The 25,208-nt window shown below is 38.2% G+C and overlaps 1 long non-coding RNA gene across 1 annotated transcript; it reads right to left on the bottom strand.

Annotated features, from left to right (window-relative positions):
- Nucleotides 1–8,755: 8,755 nt before the first annotated feature.
- On the bottom strand, nt 8,756–18,179 carry LOC307155622. Its single transcript, XR_013820541.1, has 3 exons — nt 17,628–18,179; nt 17,118–17,208; nt 8,756–8,820 (listed from the first exon to the last, which is right to left on the bottom strand). It is a non-coding gene; the product is annotated as an uncharacterized lncRNA (long non-coding RNA).
- Nucleotides 18,180–25,208: the final 7,029 nt, after the last annotated feature.

The following is a 25,208-nucleotide window of genomic DNA, read 5'->3' as shown; positions in this document are numbered from 1 at the left end:
TGATTTCCAACGATAGAGATTATATACCATGCTATGGTATACTGTCATACCGCCCAGCCCTAATGTGCGGTATGGGTAGGGCAATGACAATAATTTCCATATTAAAAACCTAGAAAATATGGTTTCAGATGGAGTAAGTAATAGTTTATAGTTCATTTTTGAATATAAAAGCAGGGCAATTCCACGCAAAGGTCATCCTTACCATGAAAAAATAACGTTTTTACCTAAAGATCAAAACCCCTTTTAAGTTGTCCATTTAGGTCTGTAATATTCTGTATTAATGTGCTGTATCAGAAATTTTAAGAAAATTGCCTTGTTTTTCCACCACATATGAGGTGAGCAACAATGCTAAAATTTTCATTTCAACCAGCCATATTTCATGCTTTCAAAAGAGGTATCAAAGACCCCCCTTTTAAAAACTTAATTTGAACATAAAGCATTTTGCTGAAAGATGGAGGCATGCCTGAGAAATAAATATACTAATTTGGTCATAACAGCACTGCCTGTTGAATTTATAAGGGCTTTAATAAAGAGGTCTCGACGCTTCAGTGCTCTGTCACGTCCGTAACGTTTTAAAGATTAAGTTTATATAATATAACAATTATAAATGCAAATAACTTGAAACTTTATATGCAAAGCTAAACTTTGTTTATGCTTACTAGGATCGACATTTCATTCCACTACTTTGCTCTGAACAACCATAATAATGCGTTACGGACGTGACCGTTACGGACGCTTCACATCAAATCATATGCACTTGTGATCGGTTTCAGGCTTACCATATATTCAGTGCATATCCAATAATCGCAATAATATTTGTGCTTTGTTAGTTTTAATATGAAAAAATGTCTCAACTTTCAAATTCAGTCTATTTTATAACAAAATGTAAACAATAGAGGCCGCTCTTTAATACGGCGTGGTATATTTCTGTATAGCGCCTCAGTGCGCGGCGGATAAAGCGCACATGAACGGATCTTCTCTTCCTCTGCCAGTTACAGGACGAAATATGAATATCAGAAGGTAGTATATGATACAGTACAACTTAAAGAAGAGCATGTGTCTTATAGCCATAGGACACTTACTTCGGGATGTCGCGTTTTTCCCTCTTGGTTAAAACATGAATATTCACAGGGCTCCAGACTAACTTTTCCACTGGTTGCACTGGTGCTACCAACTTTCTCAGTTGGTCGCACCAGCATATGATTTGGTCGCACCTTTTTTTTTTTTGCTACATGCCATGGAATTAATCAATGCATGCTGATGAATAGCCTAGTGGTCCTAATCTGCATACCCTAGTTTTGCACTGATGTAAAAAGACTAACAGTGACACAAGACCTCATGTTAGCAAAATGTTTCAATCTTTTAACTCTCAAAAAAAAAAAACTATTAAAAAGACATGTATGTTCTTTAATGTTTGATTATTTTTACTGTCTTCACATAGGGATGGGAATTGCTAAGATTTTATCAATAATAATGCCACTGACGATTCTGCTTATCGATCCGATTCTTTAACGATTCTCTTATCGATTCTTGATAGCAAAAATGTAGTCACATGCTTTTCAAAAAAACAAGTGGTTTTATTAATTTTAAAGCTTAAGCTTGAGTAAGCAAACTGTACTTTTTATGTAATTTATGCAATAAATAGAACCTTATTGTAAAGTGTTACTGATTAGTTATACACCGATTCAGACGTCTCCTGAGTTCACTGTTGGAAAGATCAGTTGTTTTAACCATTCATTAAATGAATCGGTTCAAAGGAGTCATTCGTTCGCGAATTGGACGTGTCATGCGCGTTGTGTGATTATTCCAGCAGTTAGGACATGGACATCCAAGATTTCTGTCAACACAGAAAACATTTCATCACTGGATAGTTTTTTTCGTTTAATTACAGTGTTGTTTTATGTCAGCTTAATGCCCGGAACGCTTTTCAGAGAAGATAAGGCAAATTATTTAGCACAATTCACACCCAGCGGTAATTCAGGAAAAAAAATCTCTGAATGCTCTGCATGAAACTTTGGTCTTCCGACCACCGTGTCGATTTATTTTGATTAATATGTGCGAGGGAGAGAGAGCAAGACAGCGCTTAGTTTGGAGACGGTGAAGTCTTGTTTACACTTTCGCCTGGCTCCGAAGAGAGAGAGAGCGCGCGCGACCGGGTCTCTCTCTCTGCTCGTTCTTTCAGTTAAACATGCGGCCTGTCACAAGCGCGGCAGATCATCTACATTACTCACCGATCAAATAAGACTTTGGCGGGACAAAAATTCACTTTGGAGGGCGCTAAAACAAGTTCAGTGCAGGAAAATTGATGCGTGAATTTAACTGAGTAGTTCATGACCATGCACTCGCACAAATGCGACCACATAAAATTTTAACTCGCACATTCTCAAAAAATGGTCGCATATGCGACCATTTTGGTCGCAGTCTGGAACCCTGATTCATCATAATCCCGCGATCAAGCTGACAAAATAATAGTGATATTGCAATCATTTTGACTCACGACTTAAAAGTAGTTTAAAAGTAGACATTTCAGACGTCCTATAGATATATTTCTCAGGTATGTGAGGCAAGTAGCCTACATTATACGCGGAGTTTCGGTTCATTTATGAGGCGCGCTCCACTTCACGCGACGGCGCCTCCGTGTCCTGATTATATTGTCTGCTATAGCCTATTTTCTTGTTATTTAAAAAATCCAGGCAATTGGTTAATGAAACATTGATTAAAATTAAGATACAATTTATACAAAACGAAATTCACATTAAAGAAAAGCTTTCTACAAAAAAAAAAAAAAAAACTAAAGAATTGGTCAAAATCATGTCTGCCCGCTGATATACTGTATCCGATATATTGCGCATCTTATGATCTTACTCATGCTGTTATCCTTTCATATAATCAACATATGAAATAAAAAACCAATTATTTTATTTAAACATTAATATGAGACTAAATGCCTACTCAAATGTAATGTTGGAGCGCGATTTGAGTGAACGCCGTCTTACCGGTGAGCATGTTGGGGGAGAGGTACGATTTTCGAACAAACATCGAATATTATTTTTTGCTTATAATACCAATCCTTAATATTTGGTGTTTTAAATGCCTGTTTGAGGTCTCTGTGAACGTTTTAAAGCAGTATTTTAGTGCCGCTTTCAGAGCGGTCACGTCCGTAACGGAGAACTGTCACGTCCGTAACATTGTTTTTTCCTCATAAATGCGAAAACGAAAAATAACATAAAATGAATATTTTATGTTCTGTGGAGAGCCAACCCTTCTTCATTCGGTGGGTACTATTACTTTTGGTTTACGCAGTGTAATTCACAGAATTACTAAAAAATATTTTGGCAACAAAAAGTTAGAGATTTTTTTTGTCACGTCCGTAACGCATGTGTATTTCCCTCATATTAAATATAAAACGCATGCGTAGACTGATATTTTTCTTTATTAACTTTATTAAGGGAGTATGGATAAGACGTTTACAATATATTGGTATTAAATGCATTTTCTGAGAATTTATATTTCAAGTTTTGACTGCAAATGTCACGTCCATAACGCTGGAATTGCCCAGCACTTTCATTTTAGGGTGGTCTATTTAAATGCATATTTCAACCACTTACACAATGGGTTTTTTTTCCTATCAGATCTATCTGGGTTTGGTTGGTGGGTTTGACTTGAATAACACCGTGTGGAGAGTGCTGAAAGGCACTTTTACAACTGCTGTGGCACGTTATGAATTGGAGAGAAGTCAATGGGAAGATTGGTGTCCAACGCCTGGTCGTAAAGGAAGTTGTCATTGGTGAGACCTTTTTTAGAAGTCACTTTTATTTGTATAGCACTTTGCACAATACACAACTTTTCAAAACCGCTTTACAGAACATTGTATTTTTATTTCTGTTATCTCAGTAATAGTAATAGTCACAAATTCATGGTTCAGAGCTTAAAGGGATTGTAACATAAACGACTCTGGGTTAATGCGAATTAGCTCAAGGATATAGGGAATTTTGGAAATATTAATAATCATAACTCATGGTCATAATTCATAAATCGCATATACATTTACTTTATCAATTATCGGTATTTACCTCTTGACTGGCCTGATCTCGTCCATCAATCAGTCACTTGTCCAGCAAATGTATGTAAGATAGCGTATCACAGTTCAGCCAGGGTATTACCGTATTTACAAACTCCAAGAAAGTTTTATCTTCTGGCCACGAACATCAAACTTTCCGAGTTTATGAATTAAAAACTACTCAAGGTAGTCTATAATATCGAGCTGGTAGCTTAATTAGATCTTTTATTTCATTGACTTTATAAAAGCGGGTTTTCAAACACAGAGACAGTTAAAAGTATAAATGGATTTTAATAAATGCAAAACTAGAGAGATTATATGAGCTACAAATATAAACGTACGTAAAAATGCAAACAATAAAACAAACAAACATTTAAACAAACAAGAACATAAGAAATTAAAGCTGCAAGCAGCGATGAAAAGGGCCCTCGCACCCCTGCCACCGCCACCCGGCACCTTTAGGAAAGGCCTTAAGATTACACTCACCAAATTTGAAGAGGATCAGATCAAAACTGTAGGAGTTTGTTAAAGTACAACATCAGGAAATGGCAAAAACTGCCCAATATCTGAGAGGAAGTTCAAAATAGCTGACTTCCTGTTGTGTTTAGGGCTACGCTCCAAGAGACTTTTTTGTAGGTATTGGGTCATTACATGCATGTACCAAATTTCATACCTGTACGTGAAACGTCGAGCCGGGGCAAAATGTAGGGGCAATAATTAAGCCATTTTGCCCCACCCAATTTTGAAAACCATATCACACGTACATTTTCACCACTTCTGAAGCGTGTGCAAAGTTTCATGATTTTTCGAGCACGTTTTGTGTTTGCCACACTTCCTGCTACCAGCAGGTGGCGCTATTGCTATAACCAAATATGAGCATGGTCATGTGTTCAGGACAGGACTCTTATCAAACATGTGAAGTTTGGGGCAGATTGGACATCGAATGCCTGAGTTACTGCAGGCTGTCTGTGGTTGCCTAGCAACATCGGAACTGCAAGCAATATTGACAGAGAACTTATCTGATCATGCATAAATCACCAAAAGGCCGAAATTGGGTGTACGTTTGTCAGGCCGCCGAGGGCACACCCTTCGACGAAAACTCAAGATCTTCGCAATTTAACGTCGCAAAGGTCTTAAGATTACACTCACCAAATTTGAAGAGGATCAGATCAAAACTGTAGGAGGAGTTCGTTAAAGTACAACATCAGGAAATGGTGAAAAATGCCCAAAATCTGAGAGGAAGTTCAAAATAGCTGACTTCCTGTTGTGTTTAGGGCTATGCTCCAAGATACTTTTTTGTAGGTATTGGGTCATTACATGTACGTACCAAATTTCATACCTGTACGTGAAACGTAGAGCCGGGGCAAAATGTGGGGGCAATAATTTACCGAATTTGCCCCACCCAATTTTGAAAACCATATCACACGTACATTTTCACCACTTCTGAAGCGTGTGCAAAGTTTCATGAGTTTTCGAGCATGTTTAGGCCCTCTAAAAAGCGATTCACTTTGGAGAAGAATAATAATAAACGGAGCAAAAACAATAGGGTCCTCTCACCATCGGTGCTCGGGCCCTAATAACGTGATCAGAGTGAATGAAACGAAAGAAAGAAAGAAGGATAGAGAGAAGGGAAAAGCTAGTAATTATTACAGACAGAAACCTAATTTCAAAAGACACCTGGAATCAGCTTTCATAGGAATCAATATACTTGCAAGTTTGTTCTCTGTTCGGGTGATGCTGAGAGGCAGGAAGCACGGACGGTGTCCTGTTTCTGCTGCGTCTTCCGGTGTCGCGGGAAGCTTAAAAGGCTCACTGAATGTAACGTTTACCGGAAAATAAGATTCATCTCCCGTGAAGGAAGAGGAAAATATATATAACTTAGTTACAAAGAACGGCAGCTTCTACATGACGCGGGGCATGCGTCCCAGAGGCCAAGGCAAGGCCTGTCCAGCTGGTTGCGTTGGGAGGAGAAGCGCTGCGCGTGGAAGAGAAGAAGGTCAGAGCGAGAGAGAGAGAGAAAAGGCGAGTAGGAGCTCTTAAAGGGAATCTGCTTCCCCTTTCTTTTTGGGACAACAGCCAATCGTATCTTCTGATCGGAAGCGGGAAAAAGTTCCTTTGTTTGTAAAGAAACGCCTACTTTGACTTTGTCATGTGAGAGATAGAATTCGTATTTTCTCTTTCAGAAAAGATAATACCCATAAGAATACATTTCATTGTAATCTCATACATATATGCAATTCCGTGAGATCACTACGATTAGAATGATACCAGACATGGTGTACAGAATATGGGAATACAGATATGCATTTCTAATGTAGGATTCTGAGCATTTTAAGTGTCAATTGATTTCTATGATAAAACATAGAACATCTCAATCTGCCATGCAAATTATATACACATAAAAATACATATCAAAAACATGGCTATTGGATCACATGTGTGGAAGTGTCTGTTTCAAAGTCCACGAGTGTGTTTGTGTGTGTGCGTTGGAATGTCACGAGTCTGTAAAGTCACGGGGAGTTCATGCTGAACTGGGGGGAATTCCAGCCACACTGGCGCTGGTGAATTACCCCCGTAGGGAGTAATAACCAGAGCTCGTCTTCCTAAGGACAAAGAAGATGTGTTCGACACCCTCATGATTCACTTAATTTGAAAAGCAGCTGGCCGGATGTCATTGTTGCTACAGGATGGTTCAGAGTAAAATCAACCTATAGGGTCATTTGCACCATGAGATCGAGCCAAACACATTTACATTACATTATCACGATTTACATTAGACTGTGCATGTCTTTAAAAAAAAAAGTCATGATTAGTCATGATTACCATAATTTTACTGCAATTATTACAGCAATATTATATTGCTGTAATAATTGCAGTAAAATTATGGTAATTATGACTATAACCATATGTATATTACTACTTGAACCATGGTTTAAAAAAAATTAAAAATAATAACATGGTTGGTACAGTTGTACCATAGTAAAACCATATAGTGCTTTTCACAATACAAATCGTTTCATAGCAGCTTTACAAAAAATGCATGTTCAAGGTTATACAATCGCAAAATATCCTTTAATCAGCCAGAGGCGACTGCTACTCACTGGAGAGCATCTTCTGGCAACAAAGTAATGTCCATAAGATAATACAAATCATGAGTTTAAAGTCCTAATTGCTATCCTTCAACATTTTTAAAGGGTAAGTTTGCAGATTTTCAACCCGCTATTCTTACAATGTTGGTAATATGTTAGAACAATGTTTCTCTGAGTTACGTGTACTGAGATATTCCTGTTTATTTGTCAGCAAAAATGTCATGCAAACCTTCCCCGGTTTCACAGAAAAGGCTTAAGATAGTCCCAGACTAAAATGCATGTTTGAACTGTCTTAACTGGAAGCCATTGTTTTGGTTCAAGATGCACACCAGTAATGTTTTTTTTTTCCTTCTTTTTTTTTTTCTAAAGTACATTTTAAAAAGCTACTTAAATATCCTAATTTCACTAAGGCCTAATCCTGGCTTAATCTAAGCCCTGTGTGTGAAACCGGGCCAATGCAATATAAGGATAATATCTGGCAGTTTTGTGTCCATCTATAGTTGCCATCATCTGAAGTCTTTGTGAGTGTTGGTGTCATTAGAAGTCTTCACAAGTGAGGCTGGATCCACACTGGAGCTGCTGTAATCTCTAGTGAACTTGCTGAGCATCCTGAGATAGAAACAGGGAAGCAACAGGAGCAAGATTAGCATAGCTGCTGTACATATTATTTCAGGCAAAAGATGATCATGTGCACTTTTTACTATTTCATCACATTAACTGTAGTGCAAGATTATGAGATGTGTAAATTGAATGCTTGGCTCCAGAGATGTTTTTTTAATCTAGATTTAAATTAGGATCATGTTTCTGGGCCCCAAACATTATCAGGAAGGTTATTCTAGAGTTATTCCCTTACATTCAATTGAATTAATAGGAAATCATCTGATTTTAATGAGAAAACATGACCTAACAAGTCAGCATTTTTATATTTGAATACTATACATTCTCACAATGCAAACGTCCTAAACATTTCTGAGTATTATCAATGTTGAAAACAATTGTGCTGCTTAATATTTCCGTGAAAACCAGTGTAACAGTTTAATCCATTTTCTTTTTTCTCTCTCCAGGATTAATTGTTAAATAGACCGAGCATATATAAATGGTAGTTTACACTACTAAACTCAAAAGTTTGGGTTCAATAGAATTTTTTTTTATTTTTTTTAAGAAATTCATATTTTATTCAGCAAGGATGCATTTAATTGAGAGTCAAGATTTCTGTTTCAAATAAATGCTTTTTTTTCTCCTTTCTATTCATCAAATAATCCTGAAAATGAAAAATATGAAGCAGCACAACTGATTTCAACACTGATAATAATCATTAATGTTTCATCAAATCATCATATTAGAATGAATTCTGAAGGATAATGTGATGCTTCTCCATAGAAAACAGTTATTTAAATGTTTTAATATTATTTCACAATATTATTGTTTTTACTGTATTTTTAATTAAATAAATGCAGTCTTGGTGAGCATAAGATACTTCTTACAAAACAAATATATATTTTTACCAACAACATTAGAGTATGTTTGAAGTTTTAGTTTAGTTCCTTTATTGTCCACAAGTGTACATTTTTCTTTGGCTTGGTTTTACTTACTAGTCATATGGGTGATAGCGCCTCAGAGATGATGATCAGCTCAACTCTGCTACGGTTCAGGACATCAGCATGGAAGGATCTAGGAACACAACAAACCATTTGTCACAGAGCCTACAATATTATTATACAATGACAGGTTTTATTAAAAGGAAAGAAGCTACAGCAGAGGTGAAATGCAGAAAAGAGAAAGAATATACAGAAAATGATTTCTTAATTAGTGTAGAGGCCAAAGTACAATTCATAGTAATGTGAATAAGAGTTAATGTTAAAAAGGTAAATCATTTCATTTAGAAGTTCATGTAATGGTTAAAATGTTAAATAATACTTAAAAGGTTAAAAGCATACTAGAATTCATGTTCTTATAGGATTTAGTACATATGGTAAAATAGTGTACTGCCTCTTTAAGAACCGGCCAAACTCCGGCTACATTACGTTGATTCTCATTATGTGATTCAGATGTTGAGAGCTGTGGAAGCGAACGGTTTTCTTACCTGCTAACTGCTAACTTCTAGCTACTTCTATTAAGAATATTTTATTTCATTAGCAAGTAAAATAAGTGTATTAGTCAGCTTACATTCTTTTTTTGTAAATCGGAAAAACTAGCCGACTTTCGGCTACTAGCCTTATCATGCGCTGTGCTCATGGCTGGTGAGTGCTAAGTGGATTGCTAACGGTCTCAACGAGTTCGTCGTTGCTGCTGCATGACTGTTGCAAGTGGAACCTGTAAAAAAAAAAGTCTCTTCATGAGAGCCTTTGAGCACCGCATAGAAAGTAAGACTGAAAACAGCAAAGATCGGCTTTACTATCTAGAACAGCACACATATGGACAGCCTAATGACTTAGTGCGCAGCTGTTTTCATATGGATCCAGATCAGGGCTACCCTGAAGCCAAGAGACTGCTAAAGGAACGCTTTGGTGATAAATATAAGATATCCGTGGCATATCTAGACAAGGCTTCAAACTGGCCTGCCATTAAAGCAGATGACACCAAGGCACTTAAAGCATATGCCCTCTTTTTGACAAACTGCAATAATGCAATGTCAGATCTGCAGTACTTAGAAGAGATGGAAAATGCTGCTAACATGCGCACGATCATCTCAAAGCTCCAATACAGGCTGAGAGAGAGATTCAGGAGTGTCGCCATAGACATTCAGAAAAAGCAAGATCGGCGGACAAAGTTCAAAGACGTAGTGTCATTTGTCAACACACAGGCTGAAATGGCAGCACACCCTGTGTTTGGTGAAATCTCAGGACAAACAAAGCGTCAGACTGAAAGGTCAAGTGGAAAGAAAAATATCACAACACTAGCCACTGAAGTAAAAGAACAAAAAGCTGAGAAAGATGCTGCTGGTGCCGGAAACAAGAAAGCTAAGGAGAAAGGAACAAACATGGACAAAGCCTTCATGAAACCTTGTATCTTCTGTCTGGGAGATCATACCATGGAACAGTGTAAGAAACTCCAAAGAAAGTTGCACAAAGAAAAGCTTGAATTCCTTAAGGCGAGACACGGCAGGCAAAAACATCGATTTTCATGCAGTGGTCAATTTTGAGATTTTGGGCTAGTTTACTCCTTCAATATGTGTTCTTTCAAGCTGTTATAAAGAAAACGTTGAAAATATACATTAAGATGTTATTTTATTACATTTTGTTTACTTGCGGCTGTAAGTTTCTCCCGAATTTACCAGGAAGTTAGCATTACAACGCGACACGCCGAGCTCCGTCTGTTTACTGAAGTCTGTCATGACCGGTATCACTGTGAAGCTCTGAGTCTCCTGCACAACGCTATGTAACCCAAATATGGGCATTTCCTTTCTATCAGTAACCAATCGTGAATGTCCAAAGGGGGATTTAAAGCTACGACGATTTCTCATTTAGAGCTTTTTAAATCTTTAACTGCCGTTTTCTCAAAATGAGTTTTTGTCATTCTCCAGTAGAAATATCTCAGCCTATGTAGCACCTATGTACACCAAACTTTCCAGTTATATACTTAGCAGTATTCTGAAGATATTTTCAGAGGGATTTGTTAATAAATCATTCCTGGCCTGATTTATGTGACATTTTAATCAAAAAAATATGGTGAAAATCTATTTTTTATGGCTATGGACAGTATATTTTGATTCCCTAGGTAATGAAAGCATATATCCTGAAATCCCTCTGAGTTTTTATTTTCATCTTGTGTGTAAACAAAATGAAAAAATAATTTTTCACCTGGCTTTATCATATGTTCAGATCTATCTACCGAAAATATATGCAAAATCGTGCATATTTAATGAGATAATGCCTAATTTGCATAATTAAACATACAAATTTCTAAAACTTGTAATACATTTTTTTTATATACTTGTGAAAGTAATCAACTGAGGAAGTTTCATGGTGATATCTATTATTTTAAAATTTTACCCTATTCACCTGTAGTGTCTCGCCTTAAGAGCAAAGGACTTGGTTTCAGTTGTCTTATAGGAGGACACATGAGTAATGCCTGTGAAGAAAAGAAGAGCTGTCAGATATGTTAAGCGACACACCCTACGCTCTTACACATAAAGCAGAAATGTAAAGACTTACCAAAGGAAGAGGCTTCACAGGAGAAGCAAAAAGAGGAGTCTCCAAAGAAAGAGCAAACCGTTGTCAGTGGATTCGTGGATGCAGGGGAAGCATGCTCTCAGACGGTGGTCGGGGGTACAGGTAGTGTCCTCGCCATCGTTCCTGTGAGAGTATAGGCAAAGAAAGGCAACAAGGTGTTGACTTGTTATGCATTCATGGATCCAGGGAGTAACGCCTCCTTCTGCACTAACAAGCTGGCGAACGACCTTCACCTGCAAGGAAAAAATGTGAACATCCTACTCACTACTATGGGAGACCAAAAGACAGTCTCATGCAAAGCTGTATCAGACCTAGAAGTGAGTAGCCTAGAAGGTGATGACTTTATCGAGCTTACAGGTGTTTTGTAATGCATTGAGAAGGTGTGCCGAGGACAACAAGAACATGTTTGGTGCAGCAGTAGTGGATACAGTCTTAAATCATTTTTATCTAGATGATTGTTTGAGATCAGTTGCCACTGAACAAGAAGCAGTCAGACTACTCCAAGACTTGAAGGCCTGACTTTAAGGTGGATCGGTGCTTTAAACCACCTGAGTTTGGGAAAACAGTGCAAGCTCGGCTGCATCACTTTTGTGACGCGTGCGAAACAGGCTATGGTACTGTTACTTACTTAGTCCAGAAGAACAGTAGCAACCAAATCAGGGTTTTTCCTGGGTCAAAATTGGTCTTCGGTGGTGGCTGACCGACATGGTCATCCACACACAGCAGAGAGTACCCTAGTACCCACATGATCCGCAAGCCCAATATTGACAATAAATGTTACATTTAAAATAAATACAAAGAAACAGTTTGTGATTTTTTTCTTATCCTATTTATTCATGAAAAAATGATCACTGACAGGCTAGTAAAAGAAAGCGATTACAACTTATTTTATATCTATACCTTGATGTTTGTTTCTTTTGTTCCTCGTTGTTAATATTTGGTTGTTCATTCTTTTTATTTTATTTTTTGGGGGGGCCATCATAGGGGTGGGCGATATGCCAAAAATATCATAACACAATTTTTTTTTCAGGAAAATCACGATTCACGGTTTTATCACGATTCTTTTTATATTTTGTTTTTACTATTTTGTGACTGAGCATTACAGCCAAACTAATGTCCATATTTTAAAAAACAAAGCCTTAGGTAACAACAAAAAAAACTAAATGGCAGACAGGGGCAAAGATAAAAATATTTGTCATTATTTTCTTTGTTATTAAATATTAAGATCAAAGATACACATTACACATACACAACTTAATATACAAATTAAATAAACAGTGCTTTATGTTTTCAGCTACAGTAGGTGTATTTAACAGTAGCATTGAAGAAAGTAATTAAATGAACAAATATGAAATTAAAACAAAATAGACTTCACTGTATGAATTATACATTGATACTTATTAAAGCTACTTAAAGTTATCAGTCAATAGTTTTGTTGGTTTATTAACATTAAAGGAATAGGCCTAGTTCTCCTAAAAATTCAAATTGTCATAATTTACTCTTTCAAGTTGTTTTAAACTCGAATAAGTTTGTTTCTTCTGTTAAAAATAGAAGTTATTTGGAAGAATGTGGGTAACCAAACAGTTGATGTACCCCAGTGACTACCATAGTATATTTTTCTCCTATGGAAGTCAATGGGGACCAGCTACTGTTTGGATAGCCACATTCTTCAAAATATTAATATTAGAAAAATATTAGAAAATATTAGAAGGAAATTAATACAGGTTTGGAACAAGACAACATTAGAGTGCGTAAATGATGAGATAAGTTTTATTTTTGGGTGAACTATCCCTTTAAGGACAAGCGGCAGCGTGTTTACTGAAGCTACTGTCTCTTTAAAAGAGCTGCGCGCGACGCGTCTAACGCATTTTGACAAGCAGATTTACTCAATTTTCTCAAGTTTGCTTTCACTTTAGACATAACTGACTTTATGTAAACCTTGTGTGTATTTAACAGTATAAGCACAATAAGACTCGAAAGATAAATTAGTCCAGTATCCAGGCGCTGGTAGACAGGCTTTTAGTGCATGTGAGCTTCACATGCACGCGCTGAGAAACGCACGCGTCGAGAACAGCGCATCAGCACGCGAATTAAATGTTTAACCGACAAGGCATTAAAGCACATGCAAATTATGAACCTTTGTGAACTGCAGTGTCCTGTCCCTCGGCTCAAAGGAGTCATTAGGTCGCGAATCGGACTTTAGCGGACGTGTTGTGTGGGAAATTGGGAATCCAGACTGTTAGGACATCACGAAAGATTTGTCAACACACACAAAAACACTTCAAACTTTTTTTTTTTTTTGCGTTTATTTAAAGTTATGTCAGCTGCATGTGCGGAATGCTTGTCACAAGTTGTAAGAGAAGATAAGGCAATTTTTTTTTGACTGCAATTCACACCCAGCGCTAATTCAGCAAAAATATTCTCCGAATGCACCGCGTGAAACATGGATTCGGTCTTCCGACCTTTAGGATCAGTTGATTTTGATGCGAAGGGAGAGAGCAAAGACAGAACTGAAGACGGGGAGTGCCCGCGCGGGGGTGGGGCGATGTGATCGTTCTCTCCGTCGCTCCGTCAGTAGCCTGCTTCACTCACAAAACCCAATTACAGATCAAATAAGGCTTTGGCGGGACAAAAAATCGTTTTGGCGGCCGCCAAAAAATTTTCAATGTAGGAAAAACCCTGCAAATATGCTGCTCATTTGTCTTGGGAAAGTCAAGGGTTGCCCCTCTCAAACCACCAACTATCCCGCGGATGGAGCTGACGGCGGCTGCCTTAGCTGTGAAGGCGGATGTCATGCTGAAGAAAGAACTACAGTTGCCACTGTCAGATTCCAGGTTTTGGACGGACAGTACTGCCGTACTCAAGTACTTAGCAAATGAGAACATCAGATTTAAGACATTTGTGGTGAACAGGATTGCCATAATTTTGCAAGCATTAAAAGTGCAGCAATGGAGCTACATCAACACTCAGTTGAATCCTGCTGATTGCGCCTCCAGGGGACAAAAGGTGAGTGTCTTCATGAAGAACGAAGTTTGGATTGCAGGGCCTGTCTTCCTCAGTAAACCTGAAAGGGAATGGCCAGACAAACATGATCACCTAGAAGAGCTCACAGCTGAAGATCCTGAGGTCAAGAAAGGCATACTTGTCAATGCTACAACAGCAGAAGAAAGCACTGATGCAATGCAACAACTAATTCAATACTATTCTTCATGGAAACACCTCAAGAAGGCTGTGAAGGCTCACACAACTCAAGGGAACCCTGGTAAACCTGTCAAGGAAGAGAAAGGAGATGAATGGATTGTACAGTGATCAACAACGGGTGAACAGGGAGATGTTGAGCTACAAAAAGAGTCTCAAACAGACTTACCTGACCGTGGACAATCTGCGACAAGCTGAGACGGATATCATCAGCCATTGTCAGCAAAGTAGGTTTCAGGAAGAGATATCTGCTCTTCGGAGAAAGGACTCCATCAAGAAGAGTAGTCGAATCTTCAGACTGAATCCACAACTTGAAGAGGGAATCCTTCGTGTTGGAGGGAGGCTCAATCGAGCATCCATGCCAGCCAAAGCCAAGCACCCGATGATCCTGCCTAAGAACCATCGTGTGGCTGATCTGATTCTCCAGGATTCGCATGAGCGGCTGGGACACAGTGGACGTAATCATGTCTTGTCTCATGTACATCAAAAGTACTGGATTATCGATGCTCCCTCGTCAATCAGAAGAATGCTGTCACGGTGTACTATCTGTCGAAGACAACATGGTGCATCAGGCACACAAATGATGGCGGACTTACCAAGAAACAGAGTTGTACCAGACGAGCCACCCTTCACCAGAACTGGAGTGGATCTATTTGGGCCATTCAACATTAAACGTGGAAGATCATCTGTTAAAAGATATGGGGTGATATTTACTTGCCTTGCTTGTCGTGCGGTCCACATAGAAATGGCAACATCATTGGAAACAGACTCCTTTATTCAAGCTCTGCGTCGCTTCATTGCGAGAAGAGGTCAGGTGAAGGAGATGAGATCTGATAATGGGACCAACTTTGTTGGAGCTGATCATGAGCTCAGAAAGGCAATAAAGGAGTGGAATACTTCACAAATCGAGAACAGCTTGCTCCAACGTGACATCAGACGGTTATTCAATCCACCATCCGGATCCCACCATGGAGGGGTGTGGGAGAGAATCATCCGGTCCATCAGGAAAATCATGGGTGCTACACTGAGAGAACAAAACTTGGATGAGGAAGGTCTTCAGACGTTCTTCTGTGAATGTGAAGCCATTCTGAATAGTAGGCCTATTACCATGCCTTCCAATGATATTAATGATCTGGAAGCTCTTACCCCACAGCACTTACTCCTGCTCAAGACTAACCCCAACTTACCACCAGGACTCTTCCATAAGGATGATATTAATGCGTGTAAAAGATGAAGGGAAGTCCAGTATAGACTTTATGTAGCCCTGCTCCTTTACTGCTGCTTCTGTGTAGATGAGAGAATCAAAGTGTGTGTGCGTTGTGCTCACGTTTCATTGATTACGGCCAAGCATGCACCCTTAAAATAGCATATGAATAACATGCGCAACACGCCACTGACTTTAAACTATTTTTTTTCGGTCAGTGGCGGAATTGTTTTCTAAACCTGCAAAATAGCATGAGGGAACGTTTGCGCCGGAACACGCCTCCTCTTTGCGCTGAACCGCCCCGGGGAGCGCAAGTTCATTCCCTAATTTACCGACGTGCGTCTGTGGAGGGAAAAGATGAAATGAGGGAATGAGGGAAATGAAACATGCGTCAGTGTACAAAGTCAATTGCGCTGGGTGCAAGATAGGGCCCATTGTGTTGTGTTCAAAACCCTATAACACTTGTGGTGTTCCCGGCCTACAAAAAATAGCTTATAAATCACTTGTTATGCTATATTATCACCAAATTTTGGATTCAATCTTTTGTCAACTTGTTCTCTTGCAGTTAGGACTGGTTTTATATTTCTATTTGCATCTGATTAATGGTAGGCCTCATTTATCTGAGAGTAGGCATTTCTGAATAATTTTGGAAATATTAAGTAAAATATGAACATGTGCATTATGTTCATGTACAAATATGTGCATGTGTGCTTGCAAACATCGAGCCCTTGGACCTGTGCATGTGTCGATACATGCATACACACACTACCCAAATGCATACAGACGCTACCCAAACACACACACACATTAAAACACAAACTATTTTGAGTATTACACACATTCTTTTTCACAGAGAGAAACTTGATCCTACCCTGACCTGCATCTAATATTAATTCATCCGTCTGACATTCATAGACACACAAAACAAATCAAACTTCCTTGTGAAACATTAAAGTAGAATAGTTTGATATAACAGTGCAAATGTTTTCATATTTTATTTCATATTTCCAAAATTATTCATAAATGCCTTCTCTCAGATAAATTAGGCCTACGATTAATCAGATGCAAATAGAAATATAAAACCAGTCCTAATTGCAAGAGAACAAGTTGACAAAAGATTGAATCCAAAATTGGGTGATAATATAGCATAACAAGTGATTTATAAGCTATGTTTGTAGGCCAGTCATTTTTGACCAGGAACACCACAAGTGTAGTAAAAAAGAACAAAAATTGTCAAATATTTGAGAAGCAGTTATACCCGGCTTTGTGAACAAAAAGTCACTAAGTTTCAGTCCAATGTGATAACATTAACTAGCCTAGTATTTTTGGGAAAAATAACATCTTCTCCAGATATGAAAATGGATGAAGTTATTTAAAGAGCTTCCTCACTTCACCTGTGTCTCCCACTTCTCTGGCAGCAGCTTTCTTCAGAAATGTTGAAGTCGTGGAGCTTCCCTCTGTTGTAGAGGGATTATTTTGTTGCTGCTGAAATCACAGAACAATTTTTATCAATATTTGTTAACCATTGAGCTAGTTTCAACTAATTTTAGCACTCCATGTAACTTAACTTAAGTGACGTCACCGATTAACAGTACGTTTATTTTAAATAAATTAGCTCACTTCCAAGCAAAATCTTTACAAAACTATCAAAACCTCTCATCTACACATAAGATGTGATTAAAGGCCCAAACTTTCATAAACAAAAGCAAGCTATAAAGTTAGCCTAACCTTAACGTTAGCACACTACCTCTTATGAAAACGGTTGAGATGCTAACGGACTTCTTCGAAGACACTAAACCATTTCTATAAAGTAAATATTCAACAGAAGCGTGTCAATTATAAATAAGAGCAGTGTCAAGAACAGTTGTGTGTATTATTTGTGTGATTTTAGAGGCTAAACTCACCTGAAAGCAGTGAAAACAACAGCGAGAGACGGAGTTTTGCTGACAGTTGAGGTAGTGCGGTGCCGCGCCGTTTCCATGGCAACTCATCTCCGCTCCAGTGTTTGAAGGCGACTCGGAGTGTTCACGCGCACGCACATTAAAACGCGTCACAGTCACACAGCATTTACAAACATAAACATCTACAATTAGAACCTTACTTGAATAAAAATCTCATTATTAAATCATGAATTTAAAACTCATTTTGAAGTTCTATGACCCATTCATAGGTGCAAATTACCACTCCTGCACGTGATAGTGGGACAATTGTGGCTTTTTTATAATTTCAGATTTTTTTTATTGTTTTTACGAACACTCAAGCCCCATATTTCATTTGAACGCGTGCTAAAAATGCTCATAGGCAGTATTTTTTTTTATGCCACCAACACTTTGCTTTTGATATAGTTACAGCTATTAGGTCAGTTTCACCATTTTTTTATTTTGTGCTTTCAGATTCTTTTTAACTGTAAAAATAAATTAAAACAAATATACATTTATAAATTAAAGATGTCATGTAAGTGCTCAGAAAAACGTGGACCGTCTATCGGCTTGCCACTGGTGTGCCGACGGTGGCCCAGCCGCGGAAAACCGCTGGTGGCGTGCCACCCAAAAAACACTGGCAGACCGACGGGATTTTCAGATTGGTCGGGTTGCCGATGGTGTACCGCCGGAGGTCCGACCGTGTCAAGCCGCTGACTTTGTGCCGCCCAAAAAACGCTGGTGGACCGCCAGGTCATTGTTAGCTGGGATACTGGGAGAGAGATAAGACAATAGAGCTGCACGATTCATCTTTAAAAAAATGTGATCTCGATTCAAACACCCACACGATCTGCTTCCATTTCGTCTGTCTATTAAACCTTTGACAAAATCATATCGCAACATTTAAAGCTGTGCTGACCCGGAGAGAGTCGTCATGAAACAGCTTCACAAACAGTATTTTCAACCTCATAGTATCATTATTTCTGTGATACAATAGGCTAGTTCAAATTATCATAGAAGTACTAGGATAAAGTTTAAATTTCAAATATAAACACTGATGTTAATGATAGCGATCAAAATAGAGTAAAGCGCCAATCACACCTAACGCGTTTTTCCGGTTCGAAAACGCGAGGCGCACAGCACTGCCCCAATTACACAGAACGAGCAGTTAACTGCGTTTTTTGTTGCTAGGCAAACACAGAAACTGCTGTCCTGTCAGTCAAGTAAATGTCAAATCAGACTTTTATTAACTTTGTTTATTTTCTGTTAACATTGTGGTAGTTACTATTTGTGAAGTCGTTAAGCTCCTGGTAACCCGCGAGAGCACCACAAGTTTATCCTCCATCATCGCTCTCTCCGGCGTTCAAAGCAACTGTAGCTTTCATCACTACAATGGAAGACCCGCCTCTCCATTCATTCGATTCGAGTTGATTTTTTTTTTTTCAACTCCAAAAGCATGAGGCGCAGCCGGCTAAACGCGAGGCGCCTGGGGCGCATAAACAGCGCGGAGAACGTGCACTGCCATAGGAAATCAATTGAAAAAAGGCGCCTCTCACAAGTGACTGTTACAAAATGTATTTATTTATTGAATCATTTATTAAAGAGAATGTAGTACTAACTGTATGATGCTTCTGAAATAAGTCAGAAAGATGTGATGAATTGTTTTTGTAAATACTCATCTTATACATCATTTAGGCTATACAGTCTGTACAAGTGTATGATTTAACATTTTCTGATGGTCTAGTGTTAAAAATAAAATAAATAATAATAAAAATAAAAAAATAAAAAAATAAATAAATAAAAAAAATCGCAATATCGAATCGCAATTCTTAAAAAAAAATTTGTAATACCAGCAGTATCAGCACCCAAGTATCGTGATAGTATCGAATCGGGAGATAGTTGTATCATCCCAGCCCTAGAGTTCACAAGAGCAACGAGAACTGAGATGATGACGCAGATGGGTCTCGATGTAGTGCGGCACTTTTGTGAACTCACTCAGAGGCCCACACATTAGAAAATGAATAGTTGAATAAAGTTGTTATTTTTGCACACAAAAAAAATTTTTGTCGTCGCTTGATGAACTTAAAGGACAACTCCGGTGAAAAATGAACCTAGGGGTAATTAACACATGGTTACTGAGTCGATCGTTCCCTGGAATGCGTTTTCATGAAAATGTAAAGAGTGTACATGTAAAGCGAATGTAAAGAGATTTATCTTTAAAAACAGATTAGCTTTATAACGCACAGAGTAAGTAAAAGTAAATCGCTAGTTAATACCACTAACAAGGCTCAAAATAGCCTCACACTAACACGGTAGCATAATGAGGCGTTATAGCACGGCGTTCGTGACTCGATTAGTCGAGACTGTTTTCCAAGATGATGCCTGTAAACGCGTAATGTACTGTCTTTATAAAGTATCTTCTTATTAAACTGTACACTTACAAAGTTCTCAATGCTTCGGTTTGCATGTAGGGACCCTCATTATGCTACCGTGTTAGTGTGAGGCTATTTTGAGCCTTGTTAGTGGTATTAACTAGCGATTTATTTTTACTTACTCTGTGCCCCATATACTAGCGTTATAAGCTAATCTGTTTTTAAAGATAAAATTCTTTACATCCGATTATCATGAAAACGCATTCCAGGGAACGATCGACTCAGTAACCATGTGTTAATTACCCCTAGGTTCATTTTTCACTGGAGTTGTCCTTTAAGGTTGAGCCAGTCACTTGGACTATTTTAGCAATGTCTTTACTAACTTTCTGGGCAGAAAAGGCAGAATGAAATTGCCTAGAAGACTATGGAGGAGTGAGCCAGCTCTCATATTTCATCAAAAATATCTTAATTTGTGTTCTGAAGATGAACGGAAGTCTTAAAGGATAATTCTGGTATTTAGCACTTTGAGTCTCTTTTCTGGTTTGTTTTGGATGAACTAGAGTGGTGGACACAGAAATGTTGACGATGGTCCTGTCTCGACTTTTTGACTCGTTTAGAATCGCGTTTGATGGCTTCAGAGTGGCTGGCTACGGGCATGCACGAACATGTCCTTAAAGGACAATTCCGGTATTTAACACTTTGAGTCTATTTTGTAGTTTGTTTTGGATGAAGAGTGCACTGTAAAAAATTTGCTGTAGTTTTTGCAGCTGTTTGCCAGTAACTTACTGTAGATTTAAATTTATGTTATTTACTGGCAACAGTTTGTTCTAAGTTAAATGAACATTAAACATTAACAAGTCTTTGTCTTTAAAGAATAAAATTATAAAATAACAATCTAATGCAAAGCATTCTGGGAACCAGAAATCTTCATCAACCTTTTTCTGTTTTTTTCCTTCAGATTTTGGTTCCCAGAATGCTTTGCATGAGGATGTTATTTTAGTTTTATTCTGTAAAGATAAAGACTTGTTAATGTTTAATGTTCATTTAATTTTGAACAAATTGTTGCCAGTAAATAACATCAATTTAAATCTACAGTAAGTTACTGGCAAGTAGCTGCCAGTAATACTGGAATTTCTACAGATTTTTCTAACAGTGTGGTGGACAAAGAAATTTTGACAATGGTTCCTGTCGCGACTTTTTGACTATTTTAGATTTGCCCATGACCGCTTTAGAATGGGAGTCAATGGCCATGCACAAACATGTCCTTAAAACAACCCTTAACGTTCGTTTTCAAAACTGTGCAACTCACTGAGTGGTTAGTGGTGTTCGTTGATGATTAACAAGTAGCGAAATACAGTTTCTGTAGTGTTTTATTTGCCATTTTGTAAAATCCAATTGATTTCTGTTTGAGGACTCATTGCTCGTTGATATTACTGCGCAACCGGGAACGAAAAAGATGCTTCAGACTCAAATATCGAGCAGAAGTTTATACGCAGTTGTGAGTTATCTGAAAAAAATAGTTCCACTATAGAAAAATAAATGGATTGAAATCATACATTGCGCATATTTGTTTTTAATCATCAACGAACATCACTAACCACTCGGTGAGTTGCACAGTTTTGAAAACGAACGTTAAGGGTTGTTTTAAGGGCATGTTTGTGCATGGCCATAGACTTCCATTCTAAAGCGTTCATGGGCAATTCTAAAATAGTCAAAAAGTCGCGACAGGAACCATTGTCAAAATTTCTTTGTCCACCACTCTTCATCCAAAACAAACTACAAAATAGACTCAAAGTGTTAAATACCGGAATTGTGCTTTAAAACAACCCTTAACGTTCGTTTTCAAAACTGTGCAACTCACCGAGTGGTTAGTGGTGTTCGTTGATTAAAAACAAGTAGCAAAATACAGTTTATGTAGTGTTTTATTTGCCATTTTGTAAAATCACATTGATTTCTGTTGGAGGACTTATTGCTCGTTGATATTACTGCGCTACCGGAAACGAAAAAGATGCTTCAGACTCAAATATCGAGCAGAAGTTTATACGCAGTTGTGAGTTATCTGAAAAAATAGTTTTTAATCATCAACGAACACCACTAACCACTCGGTGAGTTGCACAGTTTTGAAAACGAACGTTAAGGGTTGTTTTAAGTACATGTTCGTGCAAGCCGGTAGCCAGCCACTCTGAAGCCATCAAACGCGATTCTAAACGAGTCAAAAAGTCGAGACAGGACCATCGTCAACATTTCTGTGTCCACCACTCTAGTTCATTCAAAACAAACCAGAAAAGAGACTCAAAGTGCTAAATACCAGAATTATCCTTTAAGGGGTTGGAACAACATGAGGGTGTATAATTACTGACAGAATATACATTTTTGGGTGAACTAACCCTTAAATATAAGTAGTATGGGGGTGCCAAACTAGCACTGTGGTCCAGTCTGGGGTCCAGTCTCTTCATGCCGGGGTCCAGTCTCTTCATGCTGGGGTCCAGTCTCTTCATGCCCTGTCTGTAAAGTGAACAGATTGACTGATGATACTAATGGTGATTTATTATTTCATAAACATTTAATAATAACAGTGTGACTACTCCATAAATGTTAACCCTTAAGTTATTTAGGCTGTGCTTTGAGTATTATAAATATTAAACCACACAAGATTAAAATGTAGGTTACAAATGTTATACAATGGAAAGGTCAATAACACATTGTAAAGGATTAGCTACACCTGAAAATGAAAACTTCCATCATTGAGGGGAAAAGATAATGTGCATCAAAATTCTGTACCTGCTAAACCTTTCTAATTTGTACTAATTTGTCATACTATGGAAGTAGGAATATAATACTTTCATTGTATGACAATAGCAGCATTGAAAAAGGTCTTCTGAAGCTATAATAAAATTATAAAAATGTATAAACCAGGGCTTGGCATTAACCCTGGTCTTGTACTTGTCCTTTGGACAAATAAATCGTTCATTCACTTGTAAAAAAAAAAAAAAAAAAAGCAAAAAAAAAGTAGCTTGTCCAGGATATAATTTTTTTTGAAGTAAGGTTATTAATCTGTGTGTAACGTATGTGTGTGTGTGCGGCTGTATGCTTAAATTAAAAGAGCACATTAATATAAAACGGTGATTCAACTGACTTACTGCGAATTAAGCGGTTGCGTGACATTCATGTTAATACTAGGCATGGCATTATAAAACCCCAATTTGCCCTCCAGGTGGGCATTCCGTCACGTGAAAACTATGAATTAACCGTCCAGTGAATACGTTTTAGTTTACTTTCATTCACATTGAAAAATTGCCCGCAAAACTTTTACAGAATCTCTAATCAACACATACGATTAAAAGCCTAAAGCCTAAACTTACAGCTAAAGTCTAATCAACCAAACGTTAACCTTACCTCTAAGGTAACGTTAATGTTAGCCTAAAAGTTGAGATGCTAACGGACTTTTTCCCGAAGACACTAAGCTAAATATTCAACGGAAGCGTGTCATTTACATGAAAGAATGTGTCAGAAACATTTTTTATGTACTATTTGTGTAATGTTGGTGACTAAACTCACTAAACTTACCTGAAATTAGCGAAGACAACAGTGAGAGATGGAGTTGCTGCTTGTCGTCAGTTGAGCTCCCCGCCCGTTTCCATGGTAACTCAGGCCTAGTCCACACGGACACGGGTATTTTTATAACCGGAGTTTTTCCTCCTGCGTTTTAAAAAAAAATCCCGTCCACACATGCTCGGTTTAAAAGAAATCTCCGCCTACATGAAAATGCAAAAAACACGCTATCATGCGTTGTCAAGAGCATGCCACACCAGCAGGCGGCGATCGTTAAGCCACATTGGCCAATCAGAAGCCTGAATCAGAAGCAAAAACCCCGGTTTTACTGTCTACACGACAACACTGCAACCGGCGTTTCTGAAAATCCTCACCCTGGCAGGGGTTTTCAAAAATGTGCGGTTTCAGTGACCTGATACTGCGTTTCCGTGTGGACGAACGGCCGAACCGCGTAAAAAAAGTCACGGTTATAAAAATACCCGTGTCCGTGTGGACAAGGCCTCAGTTCAAATCTGGTTCAAATGTAACTCGAGTGCGCGCGCCAATTAAAAGACATTTACATAAAAGAAGAATTGATGGAGGGAATTATTTGATAATCAGATAAAATATCCTGAAATGTGAGGTTAACATTATTAAAGGGGCTATATGCAACTTTTTCCCCAAAATAAACGTAACAATAGCCTTTTTATTTGACCATGTATGACTCAAACATCTCCTGATGAGCATACTGACACCTTGTCAGCTCACAGTGGGTGCGTGCACCTATAAGCCTGTATCCTATTTTTCCTATTTTCTGTCGGGTCGGATTTTTCGCGCGCTGTCTCCGGATGTGACGTCAAGCGCGTTCATGTTAAACGTTTCAGATCACTCTGCCACCACCGCTAGTCAGCAAACAAACTTAGTTTCTCAAACAATATATGTATTTGACTGTTCTTACCTCTGTAAACATAATGTTGACTTCTTTGCAGCGGATGACTTGTGAAGTGTGCACGTACAAGAGCGAGCAGAAAGGAAGAGCAGTTCCGTTTTTTGGCCACAGGTGTCAGTCGCGAGTTTAAATTTCAGAAAAAAGCATATAGCCCCTTATAGTTAGTTAACGTTAGCCTAAAAGTTGAGATGCTAACTGACTTTTCCCGAAGACACTAAACCATTTCTATAAAGTAAATATTCAACGGAAGCGTGTCATTTACATGAAAGAATGTGTCAGAAACATTTGTATGTATTATTTGTGTAATTTTGGTGACTAAACTTACCTGAAATTAGCGAAGACAACAGTGAGAGACGGAGCTGCTGCTTGTCGTCAGTTGAGCTCCCCGCCCGTTTCTATAGAGAGCCTAAGTCCCTCCCCTTCCGGTCGACCACCATGGGACCTTATTTCGGAAAAATATTGTATGGTAGTCAATGGCGAGAGACAACAAATATTTTGATCTCGTTTGAATTGTGCCCTGATTTACACATATGATGTTTGTCAATTTAAAAGATACATTTTAAAGTCAAGAAAGTCGCAGCTTGATGTAAAACTGCTGAGGTATAAGACTGTGAAAATACGTAATTACAAAGACTACAAACCCAGAAGGCGCACATGCGACGTCATACCTTTTCTCTCAATGAATGAAGCTAACTTTACTGAAGCTAACGTCTG

This window comes from Squalius cephalus, assembly GCF_949319135.1.
Source record: "Squalius cephalus genome assembly, chromosome: 3".
Classification (NCBI taxonomy): Eukaryota; Metazoa; Chordata; class Actinopteri; order Cypriniformes; family Leuciscidae; genus Squalius; species Squalius cephalus.
Note: the sequence above shows the minus strand (reverse complement) of the source record. Positions and strands in the feature narration are given on the sequence as shown.